General features: G+C 46.7%; 1 protein-coding gene across 1 annotated transcript in view; it reads right to left on the reverse strand.

The window, feature by feature from the left end:
• LOC135908836 (5-hydroxytryptamine receptor-like) overlaps positions 1-14630 on the reverse strand; it is a 117419-nt gene extending 102789 nt beyond the window's left edge. Inside the window, exon 1 of the mRNA XM_065440674.2 lies at positions 14285-14630. The gene's annotated coding sequence lies outside the window, so the exon portion shown is untranslated. The remainder of the gene's footprint in view (positions 1-14284) is intronic.
• Positions 14631-23752: the final 9122 nt, after the last annotated feature.

The raw sequence follows: 23752 nt of genomic DNA on the forward strand, positions 1-23752 counted from the left end.
CGGCGTTCGCGTCAATACACACGCGCCGCACGTTTATAATAATGGGTGCTGCGCCATGGCAAAAGCTGCAAGCCCAAGTTTTTTGTCTTCCGCACGTGAACAAGCTTGTGTATATTCACGCGGGCTAGCTATGCAGAGCTCGAAATGTGCATCGTTATGAACTCGTACAAACTGAGTGCCGGTGCGGATACGGTTACAGATCTAGAATTGCTGCCAGCTACTAAGAGCATGGATATGATTATAGGCAGAGAGAGAGGGAGAGAGAAAGAAAGGCATAGGAAAGACAGGGATGTTAACCAGAGGATTTCTCCGGTTGGTTACCCTGTACCATGGAAGGGGAAAAAGTATGCTAAAGATAAAAGAAAAAGAAAAGAAAAATTATTATAATACCTGGTGCTTTCTACGAGCTGCATCACTGGACATGAAAGGAATCTCCTCGAAATTGCTGAAGACTCAGAATTAGATTGGTAGCAGTTGGGTGAAGAACGTGTGAAGCCAAGTGCTTTGCGTCTGGTATTATCCTCAACCTCAGCAAGGTGAGTCAAAAAAAGTACGTCCCATTGCGTGGGGAGTGGGGGGATGCAGCAGTGAAACTTTCTTCTCTAAATATTTCTTTAGCTTAGGCTTAGCACAGAACATTTTCTGGAAGCATTGCTGTGTGTCGATTCTGCCAGACTTAGCTAGTGCAGACCTACGCCTGGTTCTGTGCAGCTCATTTTCTTGGCGTCGATGCATCATGCGTTAACACCTGCAAAGTCTATACGGATGCTGCCATTCTCCCAGACGGCGGAAGGACATCATTCCTGAGTACAACGCATAATTTCATCAGCGGCCACCAGCGCTATTTATCTATGGAAGCCAGCGCTCTAGTAATGGAACTTCAAGCCATCCACGACGCTATGCAAGATGCGACATCTAAGCTGCCTACCATCAAGCAACTAGACATCTTCACGGATTCTTTAGCGGCTATTCAGGAACTCAAGAAGGTCGATAAGGCGATGGAAATCTGCGAGAGAATACACACTATGAATAGTAAGACAGCTACTTGCGTCAAGGTACACTGGATTCAAGGCCATTCAGCGAACCCTCACAACATTGCTGCTGACCAGCAGGCACACTGCCCTCCTAATCCTGATCCTCCACCTATTCCCCTCCCACCCCAACCCCGTAACTCGCTGCGAGCCCGTAAAAATGTTCTCCGGCAGGACACACGCGCTCTTATCCCACCGTGTGTCTACTCCCTCCCCCTTCACCTTACTAGGGCGGAGGAAGTTGTGCTTAGGAGGCTTCGGGCCGGGGTGGCTATTGTCTCAAGGTGGAACTGGTCGCATTTACCACTGGGTGCTACGTGTCCATACTGCTCCGTTCCTGTGGTGGAATCAGATGCATACCACCTAATATGGACATGTACGGGCTTACAATCGGAACGCTCGCGTCACCTACTGCAAGCCGGCCTCCGCTACAGTGTGACAACCAGCTATGACCGCTGGATACATGATAACAAATTTCACAAAACACTGCTTCAATTCATACACAACACAGGCCTCACAGCACACATATAATACACATATACGCTCCAACAATTATGCCTTAAGGGCAAGCCTTCATCGCAATAAAAAAAAAAATTTCTTGGCGATGCTGCTTCTTGTGCGCTAACTGGAAGATGCGCATTTTGGAATGATCATGGCATGAACAAAAGCCCCGGATTATTAACCACAACAACAGCAACTACATCTTGTAATACGCGGATTACTGAGCTACAAACACACGGACAACAGATGCAGAAGTGGACAAGGCACGCGCAAACTACCAACTGAATTTTGTTGGGTGAAAGATGACACACCCACACACACACACATATACATATATATATATATATATATATATATATATATATATATATATATATACAATGATCAAAATGAGAGAGAAAAAGAGAGAAAAAAACATTTATTCGGACCATCGAGGTGGTTGCTCTTGAGGTCGAGTGGGTGGGGTCCTCATTCCAGGACTCCACTGGCCGTGGCTGCTCGACGTACTTGCTGGACGAGAGCTTCTTGTCCCGCCAGGGTATCGCCGGTCAGCTGTACCTCCCACCGCTCAAATGACGTGCTAGGCGTCTTTAAGTGTTGAGGTTTGCCCTCGCACCCCCACGAGATATGAAAGAGTGTAGGGCGTGTGTTGCCGCACCAGGGGCAGATGCCGCGATATGTATGTGGGAACATTTTACTGTATCTGTGTAGGTTTGGAAATGTGTTGGTCTGTATAAGTCGGAGAGCTACGGCATCTTCAGTGCTGAGCTTTTTGTGAGGCGGGGGATAAATCCTGCGGTTGAGTCGCTGGATCTCCAGTCGGTCGCAATAATTGGATGGCAGGGGCATGAAGGTAAAGGGTGGGGATTGATGAGGCGATTGGTCTTGCCCCGCTCGGTTGATGAGCGCTCGAGCTAGGGCGTTCGCCCTTTCGTTCCCCTCCAGACCCGCGTGCCCCGGCGTCCACGTGATTTGATGGTATTCGTGCAGCCTCGGGCCTAGAATCTGAGCCGCCAGCAGCGGTGTCCGTCCGTTCGTAAAGTTACGGCAGGCCTGTTGCGAGTCCGTAACGACATGGACTTCCCTGCCTACCCTGTCTTCTTGCTTTATTACCAGCGCCGCGGCTATGGTCTCAGCCGCAGCTGGGGTCTCTGCCCTCACGGAGGCCGCGAGAGTCAAGGAGTTGTCTCTCCCGTTCACGGCGGCTACCGCGAAGAGGCCCCCCACAGGGTACGCCGCCACGTCCACGTACGTTACGTACGGGTCACCCTGGAATTGTCGGCGCTGTCTGTCGACGCGAGCCTTGCGTCGTCCTTTATGGAGTTCATGACTCATGTGCTCCGGTATCGGGTTCGCCTTGATCTTGCCTCTGACCTCAGGCGGGAGTGATCGTTGCCTATCGAGGGCACGGAGCTCCGTTGCCGTTCCGGTCCGGTGGAGGATGGCTCTGCCCGCCGCCGTGTTCTGTAGTCTGGCCTTTTGCGAAGCCATAACCGCGTCCGACAGCTCAGCGAAGGTGTTGTGGATCCCGAGAGCCGCTAACTTCTCGTTTGAGGTGGTGACAGGAAGACCCAGAGCCGTTTTGTACGCGCCTCTGATGATGGCATCGACTTGTTCTTGGTCGCATTTGTTTAGCGAGTGATGGTGATATGGCATGCTATACGTTATTCTGCTGATCACCAAAGCCTGGACGAGACGAATCGTGTCCTCTTCTCGCATGCCCTTGCGGCTTCTTGTAATTCGTTTTATAATCCGCGAGATTTGGTTGGTGGCAGACCTTAGGGTTTGGATGGTGTGGGAGGCTTTCAGGTTACTCTGGATCCAAAAACCCAGAATCCTAATCTTATTGCCTTCCGTTATCTTCTGGCCCTCAAGATAGAGGTCGATAGGGCCGGGGGACTTGTAGATTCCTCCTCCGTGCACCCGGATCACCTCAGACTTTTCGGGCGCACAACGCATCCCGCTCGCTGCCGCAAATCTCTCCACAGCCGTCGCGGCCTCTTGAAGGGTCGCCTCTTTTTGTGCTAGCGAGCCCTTGGTGGCCCAGAGCGTGATGTCGTCTGCGTACAGGGCGTAACCTAGGTCGGGGATCTTCTGCAGCTCTTTGGTCAGCGCTAGCATCAAAATCAAAATGACGTCATCATGGCGGTAGGCCATCCAATGCCACTACCTTGTGTCCTGAAATTTCACCTCACAATCAGCAAGTACAACAGCAACGACAACGACAACACACACAGCAGTGTGAGTTGACCGGCGTATGAAGGTGCCTGCCACTAACGTGCCCGTTTTCCAAACCCACTTGATGTGACACACGTGGCAGCTACGCGTAAGTATATACTATAATATGCAAGGGTTGCCCACAGAGAAAGTGACACCCATCTTCAGCACTTGTGCTCGAATGCTTGTAAAAGCAGTAGCCATTGCTGCGTGGCGGACCTTGAACCAGTTTCCTGTGTCATTCTTTGTGATCGTAATCAATAAGTGCAGCTTCAGGCGTTCACTTGAACAGAGCTATATTAAATTCAAAAATCGCAAAACGGCTCACTATAGTTCATGAGACCACGGCTCGGCTTTCATATACAAGAAACCAGCGACAATAGGTGGTGTCCAAAACCCGAAGTATATGATGTGTTCAGCCAGCAAAAGCAAACCCTTTAAGATCCGCATTTGAAATCTAGAGGGCGCCACACCATATAGCCTGGGTATTGATAGGGGGATATTCGAAATACTAGATTGGGCTTTTCGGCATCATTAGATTGTCCTACACAAGATGGACGATCTCTGGCTCAAGGCACTATTAAACTGACGTATAGGCTTGCAAGTGCGATGATGTAGCGGAAAAGAGATGGCAACGAGGACAGCTCGTGCGCTTCTGCACTATTTCTGCTTCTATGGTGATGTCCGCCATCATGTGCGGGTCAAGCAAGATGTTCAAGAAAGCGTACTTGCTGAATTTGGCGTGTCCTCTATTAACACGCTAGCATCCGTTGCCTTTTCTGTTGCCCGGGCAACATCTCGCTGCTCGGCGGCTTCTGTGTATCGGGTTGTCAGCCAACCCCGACGCTGACGCCTTGCAGATTGTTAAGCTTTCCTTCTTATAGGGGTCCTTGTTATTGATTTTAGATAAATTCAAATATTTGACTGCAGTAACGAGACTTGTTGCGATGGCTGGTATATGTTTAGAGAGCGAAAAGCGCAAAATGCAATATGCAGCGCAAGATGATACAAGACGCCGCGCTGACTTTACCAACATAAATATTTATAGCTTGAAAGGTCGCTTATACCCCTCAAAACTGTAGATTTTCATGGATATCTTATAGAGCGAACTGTGACGCTAGTATATATACGGGAACTGCAAGCGTCGCGGTTCAGCCTGCAGCATGAATAGCTAGGGCATATATAGATTGGGGTCAACGACATCCTTGTGACGTCTAATGGCTTTATGACATTGCAAATTGATGATGTTGAACAAAGTAATAAGTTATAAATGCAGCAAAAAATTATTACTTGTTATAACATATGGTTAAGTGATTATTAATATTTGTTCATTATTAACAATACCAACTCTTTTTGCCCTCTTCCTTTTCTAAAATAGGTGTCCTGCAACACTTAGACCAGTAAAGCCAGGTGAGGCGTACTAAAGCCGTAAGGACGTCTTGAGCCTCAAGCACGAGGCTAATCCACGTGTTAACATCATTCTGATGAGCGATTCCCATGAGCCGAGCGATCACCGGGCCAGTGTTTCCTGTAGTAATTTCAGCAGGAAACTCTTTACTTTGAACCAGTGCGCGAAATGCGGATGTAAGCCACAGTGCTTGCGTCCTTAACAGTTAAGGCGAGCAAGGAACGCGCAAAATTTCTGACGTTATTGCGACGCTATCGCAACGATGGCGCCATCATGTCAGCGTTTCCTGCGATGAACTCAGCAATAGAAGAATGGCTTCTTCATGCGATTACTTCAGTCGTTTTGCCTTAAACTGTGAGTGGTCTACTGCTGTTTACGCTTTTCTTTCCAAGTTTTTTTTTTCTTCCCCTTCGAAAATTTTCAAGCCACCTTTCACGCGATGAACCATTCAGTTGGTATAGTCAGCTCATCTTATTGTCCGCCTTGTTGTGTGCATTGCACACATTAAATACTTCAACACCGTCATACATGTACAAAGGGTGTTTGGTTGTCACCCCGACTAGGCGAACACCCTCACCGTTAAAGCATATAGTGAAACTTTTGATCGGGACAAATAATGTCCTCTTTATAGGAGACCTTCTGCACCAAGTAAAAAATAATGATGGCTGCTTGAGACGACAGGAAAACTGCATGAAATGAACGTTGCTAGCTATCGCTGTAGAACTCTCGTGGCAATAACTAGGTGTGCGTCACATAGTTAGAATTATTGCGAACTTTTCAACTACGGCTTCATTCACTGCAGGTGTAGTTTGAGTTCGCTGTCTAGCACAATAAAAATTTTACAGCCCTATCAGAAAACGTGTTAACCACGTGGAAAACCAGCACCCCGAAAAGGTCTCAATATTTATGCAATATTAGCCGCCTTTTGCTCTCCCAAAAATAAATATATATAACTGCATACCTTATAGAGTCTCATCGAACGTCGTTCGTGAGCGACCTCGTCGATGCAATAACTAAATGCCTCAGAGATGCTCAGCAATATAGTAACCGGCTATTGCGAGAGCAGCGCGCCTAGCGAGGCCAGTTTCTTTAACATCAGCGCCTCTCATTGAAAACAGTCTTCTCCTCCCCCCCCCCCCTTTTTTTTTGTGAGGTGCTTCCATAAAAGTGCACCATTGCACAGTTTTGGATCATAAAATGCAATAACTATTTCTGCTGTTACTGAGCCTCTACATTAACTTCTGCACAGCTGTTTCTTTTTATTTGCGAGACGAGAAACAGCGCTAGTGTTCTGCCCTAATCCCTGAGGCTATTTTGGACAGGAGCGTCGTTCTTTCAGTGGCCGTCAGCTGTGTACGGGGCCTATTTCTGAAGCGAGGAGCCGGCTGGCCACCGAAACGTTATTGAAAGTATATCCGACATTATTCGCAAAGTCAGGGCTAGCAATTTGACAACAACTGCAACAAAAGACGAAGGAAAACGAGAAAGAACAGTGGCCGCTACTCTTTCTAAACCTATGTGATTACACAGCTGCGATGGACATAACTGACGGCGGTGCGTTTCGCCAGAGTAAATCAACCACCACGGTGCGTCGAAGCGAGTTATGAGTTCATAGCTTCAGAAGGAATTCAAGCTTGTATATGGGTCGCGTCTGAGTTTTCTGTGTTCTCTTTTTTTATTTTTGTATGTGTTTCTTTATTTTTTTAGTTTTGAGGTTTGAGGACCTCTCTTCGCTAGCTCTGTAGGTTTAACGACGTTCGCGCGCTATAGGGACAGAGGATTCTCAGACTCTTGCGACACCTGCCGTGAACAGAGGGCGGTCTATGATAGGCAATCAAGCGCCACCCCTCGTACGAAGACATTGCTCGCTTATACTTTCTGAAGTTGTATGGTGATTGCAACCTGTGCGTTCTGCAGGCGCCCTTCGCTGCCAGACTCAAACAGCGTCTGACTACTGTTTCAAAAAGAATGCAGACCGTGCAAGCGCATGAGCAACATTCTGCAGCGAATGGTGGCTTCGAATTTCGGTACAGGCGTACTCACTTCAGTTCCGAATGATAGCTAGCGCTATTCGGAACAAACGTTTGCAGGGAGAAGACGAGACGTTCAGTCTGCTCATTCGGTCCGCCGTTTTTCGTTATTTATTAGAGGCAGTCGAGAATACTGTAAACAGCGTTCTCATTTTATTGCTAACTTTACTCTCTTACAGGAAGACGGCAGCCTAAACGGTTCGATGGAAACTGTCACAGTCTGCCCACAATGCCCTTCATAATCTCAATCGCTGGTAGAAAAATGCCACGCAAGCTTGCGCTCTCTTGAACAAACCAAAGAAACAGCGCAAAATATTTTTCGCCTGTAAACAACGCAATGAATTATGTTCGCGCTATTCAACATTCGCATAGAAACTGTTGAAATGTATTGTGTTGTCGTCAGAAATGCAGCATTGCAATGCGTTCACTATCGGTAGTTTTGTTTGCCTCATTTGCTTCGTTCACTCCTTCGTTTGCTCATTGTCGTCTGCAACAGCACAATGCACGTTCCTTTTCTGTGTTCTTACTATTTGCACTGAAATACGTGTATTCACGTATACCGTTTCAATACTGAGCTACTTCTGAAATAATTACGTGACAGTTTCGATGGCTGGATGCTTAAGGAGGACATAAAACTGGGCAAGATGGCGCTGATTAATGTTCGAGGGGTCATGCAAAATCTCACACAGGACAGGATACAAAACGACCGGACCAAACGCTCTGAGCATTAAAACGTAGATAATTGCCCCAGGAACTCGGTGCCATACCGTGAAAACATCGATCAGGTGGTTACATAAGGTAGGTGTGTGAATAGCCACGTTCCTGTAGCCATTACTGAACAGAATTCATCGTCACTATCAGACATGTGAGCGAGAAACCACCTGCCGACTGTAAACAGTCCTTCCTAACGAAATTCTTTGAGAATTACCTTTGCCAAACGCAACATGAGGTTAAATAAGTTTAGTATAAAAGGGGAAACTTCTTAGGGCTACCATAGGTCCTATAGCGTAAAAACACTGAAATCTATTCTTATTCCAATCTCCTGACGTAAAATATAGCTAACCACAGACGCAAGCATCGGGTGGTGACGCGCTTTGTTGTTTGAGAAGCCCAATGAAACGCTCTCCTCGCTTGTAAGAGGTGACTTTTGTTTGCTTTCAAAGTGAATAGCATTGTCTACATTGAGTGTTTCTTTTACTTTTACCTGATTGGCTGAAAAGAGGAGAGGAGCACGCTCAAGTGGAGCGGGTTTCGAAGGGGCAGAGCCAGCAAAGTGAAAGTAGATAACCGGATGAGAAGCGCCTGTGATTGGTGAGCTTCCCTTAGCTTGGGGTGGCCGGTCGAAAATCGTGGCGGCGAACAACGGAAACATAAAAACGCTGCTAAAACGCATCCTCAGCAAAGACGAGTTGGCAGAGCGATGTCATATATGTGACGAAAGAACTCAGTAACGTTATACTGCCATGCAAAAAAATATATTTATGCGCAAATAAATTCATTCTTCCTGGTAGCTCCATGCAGCCAGTGTCAGAGGGCAACCATCTTGTATTTATTTCGGAACGTAGTCTCCGGATATTCAAAAAAAATTAAGTTTGTTCGGCATATTAATGCATCTTTAAGGCGTACACGTCACTTCGACGTGGTGAGTAATTGTGGTTATGTGATGTGGCGTTACAGACAGGCCAAGTGGGCACAGCCCGAAAACTTTGGACGATTCGTGGAGGGCTAATTGCTGGGTTGGAGTAGAACAGTTTTGAATAGCTTTAAGTTATAGCGTCTGATGTGTTGTTGGTAAAAAAAGAAGGCTAAACAGCAGTTTTATTAAACCTTGTTTTGCCTCCACATTGGGCAGTCATCATCTATTGCCCCGCAACGAACAATGTTATTTTACAGGTATGCGTTTTCACATTCACGCCTTTGCCATCCCCGTCCTATTTTTGCTGGTTGCTTCGCTAATTTCCGATGTCTTTAACCATAATGGAATAAACATGGAGTCAAATTAATTTGGGCAAGGTAAGTTATAAAATATTGCTGGTTAATCCACTCTGTGAAGGTGGAATGCCAGCGAAGCTGTCAGTTTGCTCCCAAATTCAACCCTACTCCATGGTGTAAATGTGGTTCGACCGCAAATCGAAACGAATGCACGAAACAAAACACTCTTTTTTGTAATTAATTAATGAAACTTGGAAAGACTGTAGTTTTATCCTAGCAGACAAACATGGGCCTGTGCGTTTCCGTCTCGTGGAAGCCCGTGTATTGACAGCAGACGAGAATTCAACAAATTTTAAAACTTCAATGTGAACTACCCAATTACACAAAGTAAATGAAACTCCGCGTAATAATATAGTGGTCCTAGCAGCCGACTGTCATTAATTTTTCTAGAAAGTTTTGATAAAAGAAGACTGGCGATAGGTACGCACACCCATTCTCGTGTCACTTCTGTTATTAAATGCGTAAGCATTTCTATGCCACCCAACGAGAAATTTGTCCATCACGTAAAACAATCAAAGAATCACATCCCCTTAAGCCATGGCTCATACTTTGTAAGCAAGCAAGCAAAAAAAATGTACTTGATTGTGTATCGATATTTAAAATGATGCCTAACTACATCACTACTACAGAAATAACTAATCTACAGAAAATGCATATCTAGGTGATGAGACGTGTAAACGTTTGCGGAGAATGAAGCGATTTTGCATCAGATTCGGGAGCAAAGTTTTTGCACACGCAGATTTGTTGACGGACTCGAAAAAAAAAAAACAAACGGAACCCTAGCCATAAGCAGCTTCACTGTAAAACTCCGCAATTTACGCTCCTTTAGGTCATGTTCTGCAGAACATGGCTGCATCTTTTCAACGGAACACTGAAGGCACGCTCTGATTCAAATGCGGCTCAATAGCAACGAACGTGTGTTGTTTACACCACACTCTCCCCCAATAAGTGGAGATGAAGAAAGAGAGAAAGTTGTTCCCTTAATTAGGCTCGCGAAGGACGGCCGACCGCCCATTCACTAAAGACCACAAGTGCAAAGGCAGTAGAGCTTTAACAGAGCCGTTGCCGCGCGTACGCCTACTCAAACAGGAACCAGAGGCGGCTGTACCGCACCATAGCGGCGCATTGTCACCAGAGAAACCAACCCGCATCAGGCGATGCGTGCGACATCTTCCATTGATTATCTCCCTCAACAGGCTGCCGCTGTAGCTGCAAGGCAGCAAGAGCGCCCGGAGAAGGCAGCCCGTAGCAAAAGAGGCACACACAAGCACGGCGGTCTTGTGCGACGCGTACGCAAAGACGCTCGGAAGAAGTAAAAGTGCGGCCACACGCAAGATGGGGTGGGCGGGGATAAAACCGACGTATGCGCGTAGTGCACTGCAGGGAACAGAAGGAGAAGAAGAGCAAGAGGCTGCGCCTCGGTAACGGGAAAACTAGGTGCCGTCCTCTCCCACGAGCCACACAAGTCTGGCTCTTCGCCTTCTCTTCTTCTCCCCTCCTCGGTAATTACCCGGAACGCTCATTAGAGGGGCTCGGCGGAGCATCGCCAGGAGACGTAGCTGTCTACATCATGCCTCACTCTATGGCAGCGGGCCACATGCCGCCGTTGCTGCGCAGCGCCGATTCCAGGCGAGCGCGAGGAACAATGGGTGCGTGCGCGCCTATGCCACCGCCGCCAAGCAAGTGTATAGGCGCACTGCGGAGGTGGCGGGTATTCTTTTCGGGAAGCGACGCTCGGTCTTCGCGGCACTGGCGCCTTGGCTTTCTTGCTGTTTGTTCGGGCTTCCGGCCGCAGGCTAAAGGTGTGGAATTCGCCGCGGCGAGCTGGTTGAGGCAGCCGGTTGGCTCCTTTAACATTGTCCCGCTGAACAAATGACTTTCCCAAAAAGGAAGCCTTCATATATATATATATATATATATATATATATATATATATATATATATATATATATATATATATATATATATATATATACCGGCGGCTGCGAGGACCAAGGGGAGCTCGTTTTGCTCATCCTGCCTGACTTTCGCACCGCTTTGAAGCGCCGACGTCTTGAATTCTTCGGTATATATTGTTTTTTTTATTCTAATCCTCTTTTGTTCTGGAAAAGAGGCCGCGAGGCAGAGGGTCGGCCGACGTGAAGCACGCCCACAAACGTCGATCAAAGGCGTTCGAGAGCGACTGCACATATTTTCCCAGTTCTTTTCCCATTCAATAGACATGCTCGCGGTTGCGCTAGAGATGCGTGATCGAGATTAAACTCCGGGAATAAGATGCACGTGGAAGGGGATGCTGATGCCTTGTGCGAAATGACGGCCTCTGTTGAATGGTGATGCGGTGTCGTAGTGTTTGGGAGCGAAGTGCCTTGAAGGAAGTGGCATCTGCAAGCTGTTGATCAGAGATATCTGCAGAGAGATGCGGACTATTTCGACATAGACCACGTTTGTACGAAAGGATTGACGCGTTCCTAGGTTATTGTCTATGGGACCCATCCTTGGCGCATATGAGCGCCAGAACGTGTTCTTTGTGCTCCCCATACGCTGGCTTTGTTTTCACGCCAGCAAGCAGGGCAGCTGACGCGGCGTTTCGTAGTACCGCATGGGTGACGTTATTCTTTCCGTGTGCATGTTTGAGTGTGTTTGTGTGTTTGTGCGTGTACATGGGTATGTGTACAGTCATTAAACCGGTTATTAAAAATTGGTTTGCTCTCCATCCAGCAAAACACATCAGTGAATCATATTCAAGCAGCAGACGATATGTCGGATTCATGACATTTGCCTAAAGTGATCCATATGCGCGTCACCACAGTGCAAACAACGCGTGGCCTTCCACCGTCATACCCAAATACAAGTATTTGTTGGTATGACTTGTGGGCCGTGTTTGTGAGTATATAGCTGCAAAAAGCATTATTGCCACGTTTCTTTTTTCTTTTTCGTTTTGTCATGCAATATAAAATAAACAGAAAATCTAAATTTGCTGTACAGTGCGTAAAGTCTTGAAAGCATTATTAATGCTTCAGAATTAATATTTCGCTCGCGGTAGCGTGAGAGTAACGGAGACAGGAAACCTTCGACGAAGTCCCCCTAGTGGGCTCACTCGCTGAGAGGGAGGGCATCGCGTTGCGGGGGCTGCGTGTCTCAACGTGACTCGACGTTAACTGATGTACGGCCACTGCCAATACGTCACAATGCTAGACATGCAGGCACATTGGTTAAAGCTTCAGAGGAAGATATCACCCATGGTCGACACTTAAGCTCAAGATAGCGTAGAATGACACCTTTTAGGCCCAATGCTGCATAATATGCATGGTATAGCTGTTGCGGTTATCAACTGAATTGCTTGTCTTGCGCTTTCTCCGAGCAAAGCAAGATTTTCTGGCTACAATGACCGATTGTATGGGCGTCATATTGATATCTCCCCCCCTCGGAGCCCCCCCCCCCCTCCACCCATCCCGCTCTCGCATTCGCTTTTTTTAATGCCTCAACTCTCCCTCCAATCTGTTTTGCTTGCCCTCATCTCTTATTTCAGTGTAGGGCAGCCAACCACTAGCGTGTTCAGTTGAGCTCCTTAGATTTGATTTCTTTCTTTCCACTATTTTTCTCTATGAGCACGTACAGCAATACAATGAGGTGAACGCAAAATAAAATTCACTGTCACGTTTTTATCTCCGTTTCTTCTACAACTATCAATATTATCCATTCGAGAAGCTTCTTGACCTTTTTCTTATAGTAATCAGTAATCCACTGCTCATATTCAGCTGAAGGTCGGTCTTAATGCAACTAATAAAAGCGTACGACTGACAGGAAGCATGCTGTTCAACTCACCGTACACGAGTGCTATTACACGCTGCAAGATTCTACTTGCAATTAATTGCCGGAGATACGGGTTCAGTCAGCCTGGCGGAATGCTGGCGCGACTCTGGGCGGATTGCGTCAGCGGTCTGAGCTCATGTATGAGGACATCAAGTCAATCCTGATGCCGTAATAAGACAATCAGTGGTCAGTCACCCAAGTTATTGACCTCCGCGCTCAGGCCCTAGACCCTCATCCCTTCCCCCAACTAATAATGGTGGTGGTGGTGGTGGTGGTGGTGGTGCCACCACCACCACCACATCCACCAACTTTTACCATTCGTCTGTACTTTCTGTACACTGCGTTATCCAATGCCTGGGGCGACCGTTCTAGGTGTCTTGGTTGGTTCTGTCCGGACCCAGACTTTAAAGGGGTGCATAATCTCCTGCACGCCCTAATCCGCACAATGCCCTGCATCTGTGAATGATCGCAATGGCCCTTTAAGCGCGCGCTGAAGCCCGCATTTCTGAAATTAGCGAGCTGCAAACCACTCCGAAACAAGAGCTACATTTCTCGCAGAATAAACAAACAAGAGGTAGGCGTGCCATACACAAGAATTTGTGGAATATGTCCACGCACATGCACATGGTTTTGCTTTTTTGCCGGTGACTATAACTATGCCGTTCGCTACGTTCTCGAATGTGCCCGACGACCAACTATATCACTCAGGAAGGTACAACGCTATTCGTTTCGCACGCAATACCTGATTGCACAATTCGCTATAGAAGCGTCGACACCATTAAATAACTTTCGGATACAGTAAGTGCGTCTAACGCCGAGCGATAACTTGATAGCAGTGATAGCCTGGTCGAAATAGAGCCACTGGCAAAAAATGTAAAGCAATGTATACTGCAGTGCTCGGTGATTCAAATGCGATAATTAGCACACATGGCAGCTGGTGCTTTCTGTTTCACCGGAACGCGGTGGGGACGCCTACACGATGCATTGTATCATACAATGAAAGCGAGGGCGCGTTCGGCACGCATTGCGAGTGCATTTGGACTCCCAGCAATCACCCAGTACTCAACGGTGGCGCCACACTCGTCGGCCGCCGTGCGGACCGGTTACCGCGTTTCAGTCAAACAAAGAATTACGTCTATGGATCGACGAAGTTGGTACGGCAACGACGGCATCCCAACAATGGGATGACAATACTGAAGTGATGACAATGGTGACACGACAAGGTGACAAAGATGGCATGACGACAGCGGAATAATGACGACGGCATAACGAGAGTCGGGCGTTGAACTTACAGTGATGACGATGGAATTGGTGCGATGGCATCCCGGCGACGATACGACAACGAATGCATGACGACGGCTGTGTGATCACGATGCGGCGACGATGATGGCAGGCCAACGGCATGAGGACAATGGAATGACGCCAAAATCACTGTTGCCTACTTGAAAGCATCCCCATTAGATTTTATGGCCGTCAGGCCACTGGCAGCATACGTACCTTGTGTCGGGTTGACGCTGATCATGCAGGCCACTAGCATGACTTCAAAAATCAAAGTCAAAAGGCTTTGTGCTATCTAGGAGGTGGTGCTACCCAACCCGAAGGCACCACAAGGGAAATGGGAGCTATGGAAGCGGCCCAAACATCAAAAACCTGTACTGCGCGCTACGCTGCTCTCTCGCCATTACTGGGACGTCTCTCACAGGTCTACTGGTCGCACTAGTGTCTCAAGTGTGTGCTCAGTAGGGTTTCGACAGTACATGAAGGGTATAGGCTCCTCTCCCAAGCGGATTATACCTTGAAGAAACGCGAGCACCAGGCCGAGAGAGCGCTTCACCCCATTTTCGGTGAACCGGTTTGTGCCTGGCGGCAGTGACAATTCAACCCACGACCTTCCACAGCCGAGGCGGACACTCTACCACGAAGCCACGGTTGTTGCTCCGCGGAAACCACGGACGAAATGTCACAGAAAGAGAAGCAAAGCAATATAGATTACGAATACTGCTCGGGGATCTCGGGGATGGTAAGCTCAAACGACTGCAAACCTCTTATAGTGCATGTTCACTTGGTCGCTTGAGAGTGCTCCGGCCGTGCCACGAAGGTGGGGAAGAGTAGCATTAAAACTATACTGCGAGGTAAACCATGCGTGGAATTGATCCTGCTTTCTTATCAACATTTCAGCCCGCGTATGCTACTAGCAACGCTTTGTTGCTCTTTTACATGAACTTTGTAGCGCTGATAGAACTGTCCGAAACGACTACCCAAATATGCCATTGGAATGCAGGCTGCTCGCCCTGCATTGAGCCAGAGTTAAAGAGGATCGCCGGTTAAACTACGATTCTGTAGATATCGGGGTCATAGCATTCAACTGTGAGTTTCAAGACTGATATGCGAAGACTGAGGTTTGATACTTTCTTGCAGTAATTCGAGCCAACAGTGCCAGTTGTGCTAAGTGGTCACATGCGCGCAAGGGCATAAAAAATGAGCTATTGCACGAAGTTCTTTCTTGCATTCTGTTATGACGATGATGTTCAAAGTGAGACATTGCAGCTTTTAATTTCACCGTGTTTCCGTCTTAACTTCACAACTGTCTACTTGACGGCGCTGTACAATGTCTCATGGTGATTATTCGCGATTTCTGTACTTCAATTCAATCGCATTTTTCTTTCAAGATTTATGAGTAAGCATTGGTTATGGGTTCGGGCTCACATGATTGTTGCATACTTAAGTACTTGGATTATATTCCTTTAAATATTGTCACGTTGTACTGACGGGGAAGAACACAGCAGAAGAACTGTGAAGAACTTCTTATTGGGCGAACCTGTGCCTACAAAGGCAAGTTACACTCAAAGCACAACGATAGCGGCGAACGCACTCGGCGATCGTCGAAATCTGATCTGCGGGTCAAGCGCATCGGCTTTTATACATGAGTCATAGAAGGTCCATAGTAATCGCTAGTGCCTGCATGTCTTCCAGAAAGTACTACACAATTCGGGTCGCGCGTACAACCAGATTACACAAGGTGCCGTGACAGCAGACAACGCATAGAATCATCGATAACATTCCCGTAAGTTCCAATCATGCAGGTGCGTCTTGCGCTGAGCTATAAAATTTGCTAGTGGGTGAAACGTAGCCTCCGAGAAAGGGATAAAAAAGTACACCCGTCAATGTGAACAATACAGTATATATACGATTGAGTGCGAAGCCATAGTCTATCAATGCAGTGACGAATGTACTGGCTTAGTTGGATCCTTGGTCCTTGAACACATTTAGATCCCATGCATGTTTCTTTAACTTCCATAAATCTGCGATGGAGCACACGCACGTGACTCTCTTTAAAAGAAATGTACGAGCAAAAACGACAATTCCATATGTAAGAGAACTTGAAGGTTGGCAACATAATTTGGAGACTGAAGAAGAAGAGTGAGGCCAGTCCTATTGCTGACGGTGCCCGAATAAAGGAAAACAAACAAACGAAAAAAAAAAGAAAAATGACCGCAGAAGTCAAGAACAAACACGACACAAAACGGTGCGTGGAAGATACGGAGGAATACAAGGCAGATGTGTATAACTGCCGCGGACCAAGAACTGAACATCAAGGAGTAGCGGCAGACGACTCTCGAGCAAAAGGGGAGCAGGAGCCATTGGTCAACTGCGCGGGCGTGATCTTCCAGAGCGCTTCTCGCGGGGGCTCTCCGGCGCTTAGGCCTCGTCAAGGAGCCATCGCTCTTGCTCCTATCTCGCCACGAAGGCGGCTGGGTGAACGCCACTCGAGGAAGGCAAGTGAGTGGGTACCGCGCTGGCGGTCCCGTTAACGCAGCGCTGGACGCCGGCCGGACTCGGCGGCGCGCCTGATACGGTCGACTGCAGAGATGAGGAATAGGGGTGACTAAGCGGATTACCGGGCCAACGAGGCTGTCTCGTTAGCGGGGTCCAATCCACGTTGGGACGATGCATGCTCGCAGGAGCACCACCGGGAAGACCTCTCTCTCTCTCTTTCTCTCTCTCTCTATCTATCTTTCTTTCTCTCTCTCTATCTCTCTCTCTCTCTTCTTGACGCCGTCTTTGACGCCCATCTCGCCATCTGGCGGTCCCTCTTTATGCAACCTCTTTCGGGATGGAGACACCGCTTCGCCAGCCCATCGTCTTCGTAGAAACGGTCCCTTCTCCTCCCGGCTGCTCACTCACGCGGTGGCTACTGCTACCTCTCTGCCACGTCGCGCGCAAAGCTTCGTCGTCGAGACCCCCAGGAAATCTCTAATCCGGAAGCGAACTGAGCTGTATTCCACCGTGCGGGCACGCTGGAGAGACCAGGTCATTATGCGCACGACGCCGCAGGCGCGATGCACGACTGCTTTGTCGACGTGCAAAGCTCTCTTTCACGTTCAAGCAGGGTGTACCACGCTAAGACTCAAGACACCGAAGATAGAGATATATTCGATGCGCGCTCCGAATAACGTCTACGCGGAATGAAAGCTGAACTGGTGAAGTGCCAGAACCTGTCAGCCCTACTTCGTGGGTTTATCGCCCGCTGGTGGTACTTGAGTATTCGGGTTTGGTTTCCCTATGTGAGGGCGCATACTCCCCGTGGTGGATTGGCCACGATACGGATGGAATTAAAACGAGCCATTATTTTAGTTGTACCAAAGCAACAAACGAAACAATTGAAGAATTATCAAGGGAATGGAAAAAATTGCATATTGAACTGAAAATGCGTCAGGAAACTCGCTTCTAAGCAATTTGAAACATTTAAATGGCTAAGAAATCATCCCTATATGACATTTTCGAAGAGAGAGAAGGCTCTCAGAGAAAAAGTGTTGGGAACTTAAAAGTCCCTCCAGCTTATCAAAACGGTACATTTAACATCGTTTTTGTTAAATGTAAGAAAAGAAGACCGGGGATAAAAAGAAACTATCATGTGTCTCGTCATCCCTAAAGAATTGGTACCGATGGTGTACGCCAGACCAGCTCCATGCTGATAAATGTTTAATGTGGGCGCCCGACAACGTTACCGACTAAAATCTATGCAGATCCAAGGCATACGTTCAAATTTACGTGAATTGCAGCTTCCGTGAAGCAGTTCATTAAATACTATAACGACGATCATCTACTGCATCGCGTTCTGCAGTATTACGCTAATCACTGTAACTAATATTTAAACTTGGGACTTCATTATCTTTGTCTATTTCTAGCTGAGTATCTAGGGTGACCACAACGAAGTCCCTATAAGGGGCCGTAGAATATTGCGCTGACAAATGACATGTGCAATGCTACTGAAGTCAAACATTTAGCTCTCTTCTGTGACTTCATAATTTATCACCGGGACTGACAAAAATTTTACAAAGGTAGATTGCACCTTCGCTGGCTTGTTTATAAATGCGGTGCTTACTTAAAGGGACACTAAAGCGAAACAATAAATCAGTTTAGACTAATGAAGCATTGCTTGGGAACCCTGCAGGCAGTCATATAAAAAAATTGTTTGATTATTACATGAGAAAATAAAGGTCCAAGTATCAGTATTTAAATTTCGCGCCGAAAAACCAGCGCCGGTACGTTAGCGTGACGTCAGGAATTCCAAAGTATGTTTTCGCATTTCGGCCGCGTTGGCTGAGTAAAGGTTCCCGAAACATGCCATGTTTAATATTTGTTTTCTTTAGAACACAATGTAGTCAATCTGTACCGCTATATGTAATTAGTAGGCCCTAGAAGATGCCATAAAAATCCATGATGTCACAGCCACCAGGTGCGGGAACTTAAGTAGGCGTCGCCACCCGTATTTCGCTGTTGCGCTTTTTCTAGCTTATCAAACGTCTTATCGCTGTAAGAGTGGTGCTTTTGGTGTTGCAGAAAGGTAATTTACTGATACAGAAGAAATCATTTTTCACTTTAGTGTCCCTTTAATGTCCATTCAACTGCTGTCACAGCGCAGAGCTTGTTCCTCTCAAAACAGGTGCTTGGCCACTTTTGTCCCTTTACGAGATGTAATAAAATGAAAAGTAAGGCTACTGATCTGCACAAACCAGCAGCACCTTCACAAACTTTTGCGTTGAGCGTTCAAAAATGTAAGTACAATATGACTGCGAGAAACAGCCGCTGCAAAAAGTCATGTGGAAGGTAAGAAGAGTAAGGGCAACTGCCTTTATAGCCAGAGGAATAGCTGCGTTACGACAGCACTGAGATGTGGTTATACTAAGCACGCTTTCCACAAGGCTTTCAGTTCGTATTCCCCTCACCTCCCCCCACCCCCCATGAAGCAATACTGAGAACCAGTCGCGAGTAAACGCGCAAACAACTTTTTTGGTATTGTAATTGTTTTTTTTTCTATTCGCTTGAAAGCTTTCATCTCGAACTCTACTCGTAACTATACAGCCCACTGCCTAAAGGGTGCCATATTTATAGCCTAACGTTCGCGTCACTGCCTGGGGTCATTGCTCGGGGGCGTCAATTACTTCTGAGCGATTGAGCAAAAGTGTCGTAATTTGTCTATCGTAAGTACGCGCTCGCTCCTTTACCCTTTGCCGCGGTATCACGGTACGCCGGCAGCAAACAATAGCACTTGCGTAAGGTTAGGTCGTCCGGAAGAATGGCTTTGGGCAAAGTAACGTGTAAGTATTTTAGCAGTACAATGCAGGCGCTCTGCGAGGCAGTGCCTTTATGCAGATACGCAAAGGACGTATAGCCAAGAAAAAAAAAAAGAAACAAAGAGAGACAGTTAAACGGTTGGCAGATTTGCGATGAATACAGTATGCCGCACTGCGTTGGTGCAACGTTCAGATGCATGCTATAGACTGCACTGCTTTCCACCGCGTTCGACAGCACATTGCGCAATACCGCTTGCGCAATTCCAGGCGGATGGTGCAGTGCGATTGACTGGACGCCATGGTGGCATACCACACAGCAAAGGTCATAGGAATTTATATCCATCGCCATGAGAGGACGCAGTGATGGAAACAAAGAATTGGTGTTGAGGACAACAGATCAATTTGCGCGCACACGCTCGAGTATAACTCGCAGGATAGATACAAGTGTGCATCGATTGTTCGTTGCAATGGTACGCGTGAGAGGCCAGAAACCCCAATTATGGAGAGCTTCAGGGGGGAATGGCGCAGTAAATTAGCATTGCGAAATGGAGTACAAGTATACTAAGGTGCGCGTTACGGAACACGCTAGCCTTTGGGTGCAAAAAATACAGGGTCGTACACTCTATACCGGGGGACGAGGTAAGGCTCTAAGGGCTCGTGATTGCGTATATACGTGTGCGTATGTTCTTGTTTGCTTACCTCGCGTTTTCTTTTTTTTTTCGTCTGTATATTCCTTAAACAATCAATCGGTGCGTCAAAGCCAGCGAGAAAGGTTGCTAACATTTCTAATATTGCGAGACAGCTGTTAAACCTCGACAGTTTAGTTAGCAAATGAATCACTCAATTTAGTACAAGGTCCGCCCACGAAACCGCGCTGCATGCATCATCCATCTGCGTCACAGCGCGGAGGGAAGGCCTAGTGAGGTTGCACTGCGGTTACGTGCCACGCAGCAGTGGGTTAGCCACTGCACTCTTCGGCTGTCGCCGATCTTGGGGAGAAACGCGGGAACAGTGTTGCCAAGAAAGGCAGAGATGAAAGCACGGCAGAAAAGCAGTGAAGCTAACCTGAAAAGGAAATGTCGTTTGTTATCTTATACTGGTTAACGGGAAAAGTAGAAAGATATGCTGAAACTAGGGAAGAAAGACACAGCAAGGAAGGAAGGAAGGAAAACGTGGAGAAGGAAGGCAGGTAGGTCAACACACGATCACACAACCATATATCCAGCCGGGATCACCGCACACTATACCACAGCGCGGGATCACGTGCAGCAATGTAAACACTACGCAAGGTTAAAGGCGTTTTTCCAAGTCTGTTTTTGTTGAGACTTTCTTAGCGGCGCTTTCGTCTACCTCTGATAATGTGGCTTATGAGGTCGGCCTTCCGAAAAGCCTTTTTCGGACAATGGTCAGTGATCAACGCGAACCACTCGCGTAGTGCAAGGTGGCGGTGACCTTGGTGACACGTGGTGACCTTAGCAAGTGCACCTTAGCAAGGAGGCAGCCATCCGCCGCTGTTTTGAGCGTCGTTGCTCGTGATTCTATGTTTTAATCCCTCTCTTGGATACGTTTTATGCGTGGTTTTTCGCACATGCCGAACTACTACTGGTTTCTTCATGCATAAATGTTGTTGATTTATGAGGTTTTCGCTTCGCCTCGTTTGTAAAGCGCTTAAAACGTGCTGTGCTTTATCGAAATAGTTACAGGCAAGTGATTCTTTAGCAGCTTTATTCTTTTCATCCGGCAACATCTTCAAAATGCAGTTGCTTAGGAAATCTGTTAGAAAAGAGGTAGCTTAGAGCAGCGATGGCTGCTAGCGGCTACGTATGGTATAGCGGTTTGATTTCCACGGAAAAAAACTTGCGTAAGATTTGTGAAGTCTTTACACATTAAACGCTGTCCGAACAGGCTTAGCACGACGAGTGCTTTGTTCGACTACTGAGTGCCTTTTTGCGTGCGCATCTTGCACACAATATAAATTTCATATCTTTTGCGGCGCAGGAGTGCGATGCCTACGTGGCAGAGAACGAAACCTGATGTTGCCGCTAGCGTGCGTATATCTTAATCGGCGCTGCTCCTCTTCTAAACATATCATGTGACTTCTCCCGTCGGTAACATTCGATAAAAAATAAGATATACTGAAACGCTGGTAAGACTTCAAATTGGTACATTTCCAAGCAAGTCGCTAAGGAAATTGCAGATTGCAAAAACTGCAGCCGGGAAGCGCAGTTCGCCGACGTACGCCGTGGGATGGCATTTCCCCCTGCAGCAACAACTATATATAGTGCTTTCATTCATCCGTGCGTTTGGTAACATGATTGTATAGCGTGCGTGTTTTCATTAACGAATTCGCAATTACTATTTTTTCAGGCGACTTTTAAGGCACCTATTCGGCAATGTCACATGTCAACAAAACAAACGGGCTACTTGACAGCAGTGCCAGTTCGTGTAAGTGGGCTTAGTTGAACTTGCCCGCGGGGCGCATCTCTCACGTTAGCAGACTGTGTTGTACCAAAACTCCAGTAAGATAGCGTACGTGTCAATTCTCACAACATAAGCTTGCAGTGAAGGTCTAAGTAATAATCTTTCGATACTATAGGGCGTCCTTGCTAGCTCAGAGAACGTTAAAAAAGAAACTGTGAAGCCCTCTTTTTCGATGTAGCCAGTTCTATGTTGTTATCAACCTCCTGCCGCGGCCTTCAGTATTTTTCCATTCTTAGGGATAGAGTACTTACTTCTGAATAGTTAAAAAAAAACACTTCATTATTACGTATACAGCAAAACTGTCAATACAACGTTTCTCCAGAGCATATTTGAAAACTCGATTTTCATTTGCTTTGCCGCGTTAGCGTTTGCTTGGCTCTCTTTATCGTGATTGAATGAACCACCGTGGTACCTTAAAGAAACTCACGCAGCCAATGACTTGCGCGTTACCATGGAAAAACAGAAATGTCACAATGCGCAAAAACAAGAGCTATACGAAAGGTAGTGAAATAACTAAAAGTGATATTTTTGGTTGAACTCTATAAACTTTGTATTTTCATTCATTCTATAAAGAGAAAAATTGAGAAGTTAGTTAATTGATCACCACTAAATGATATTCCTAATAAGAACACAAAGGCACCGAAATCTTCTTCAGCGCTGCTAACAGCATGCGCGGCGGCTCATCTCATCCTCATAGAAATATTCGTTTTATTTGTTGCTTGGATGATTAGTTTATTGGTTTTTAGCTTCCTCCGTCTTAGCTCCATCGGATATTGTGCGTTAGGCATCCCACTGACCACAGCTTCCTTTAATATATGTGAAGCAAATATTGGTGTTATATCGCATTTGCTACTACTGAGATGTTCTTACTCGGTACTGATGATCTTATATGGGTTCAATCCATTCATTTACATTCGTTAAAGGCATTAAGGTAACACGGTGCCTTTCGCCACACGCGAAGTGGGAAGTTGTGATAGCGACCATCGACTTTCTCATTGCTTCATCATGAAAGCAATTATGGAAGGAAGAAATTTTGTTGAACAATGTTGATTAGTTTCTATCAACCACTGTAAGCTATACAGTGTATCTGCGTTTCATTCTATCATATGTTATGTTCCTTTCTCTGCATGAATTCATAAGCGTTTCTGTAACCCGACTTCATGTTTTTTATGCGTTGCATATTGCAATCACTCAGTTCAGCCCTTGGGCGCAGCCGGGCAGCCACCATTGAGGGTATGAGCCATTGTTCATTGCTGCGCGTCTCATATGTGGGTCTATTCTCTTTTAAGTTTGCTATGTTTGTTATTATGTTGCTTCTATTTTTATGCGTTGCATATTGCAATCACTCAGTTCAGCCCTTGGGCGCGGCCGGGTAGCCACCATTGACCTTTAGCGCAACCACGTGACGTGACGTCACGACAGCCGGAGGAAAAGCTGGGCACCAACTCGCGCAATATGCAACGCATTCTTGGCTTAACCAAGCTAAGCCTGGTCATTTTTTTTTTCATATAGTGTTGCGATGACTTTACATTGTAAATTGCGTTCTGTTACCACTTGGATAAGTTGTTTTTCCAGAATTCGTGTAAGCTGATTTTACATCTTCAGTGTATTTTTCGTAACATCTGTCGCGAGATGTTTTTAGTGCACTTATGTAACCACACTCGAAGTCTGACTTTCTCATTCTCGTTACGTTTTATTTAT

The sequence above is a fragment of the Dermacentor albipictus genome, chromosome 1, assembly GCF_038994185.2.
Source record: "Dermacentor albipictus isolate Rhodes 1998 colony chromosome 1, USDA_Dalb.pri_finalv2, whole genome shotgun sequence".
Lineage (NCBI taxonomy): Eukaryota > Metazoa > Arthropoda > Arachnida > Ixodida > Ixodidae > Dermacentor > Dermacentor albipictus.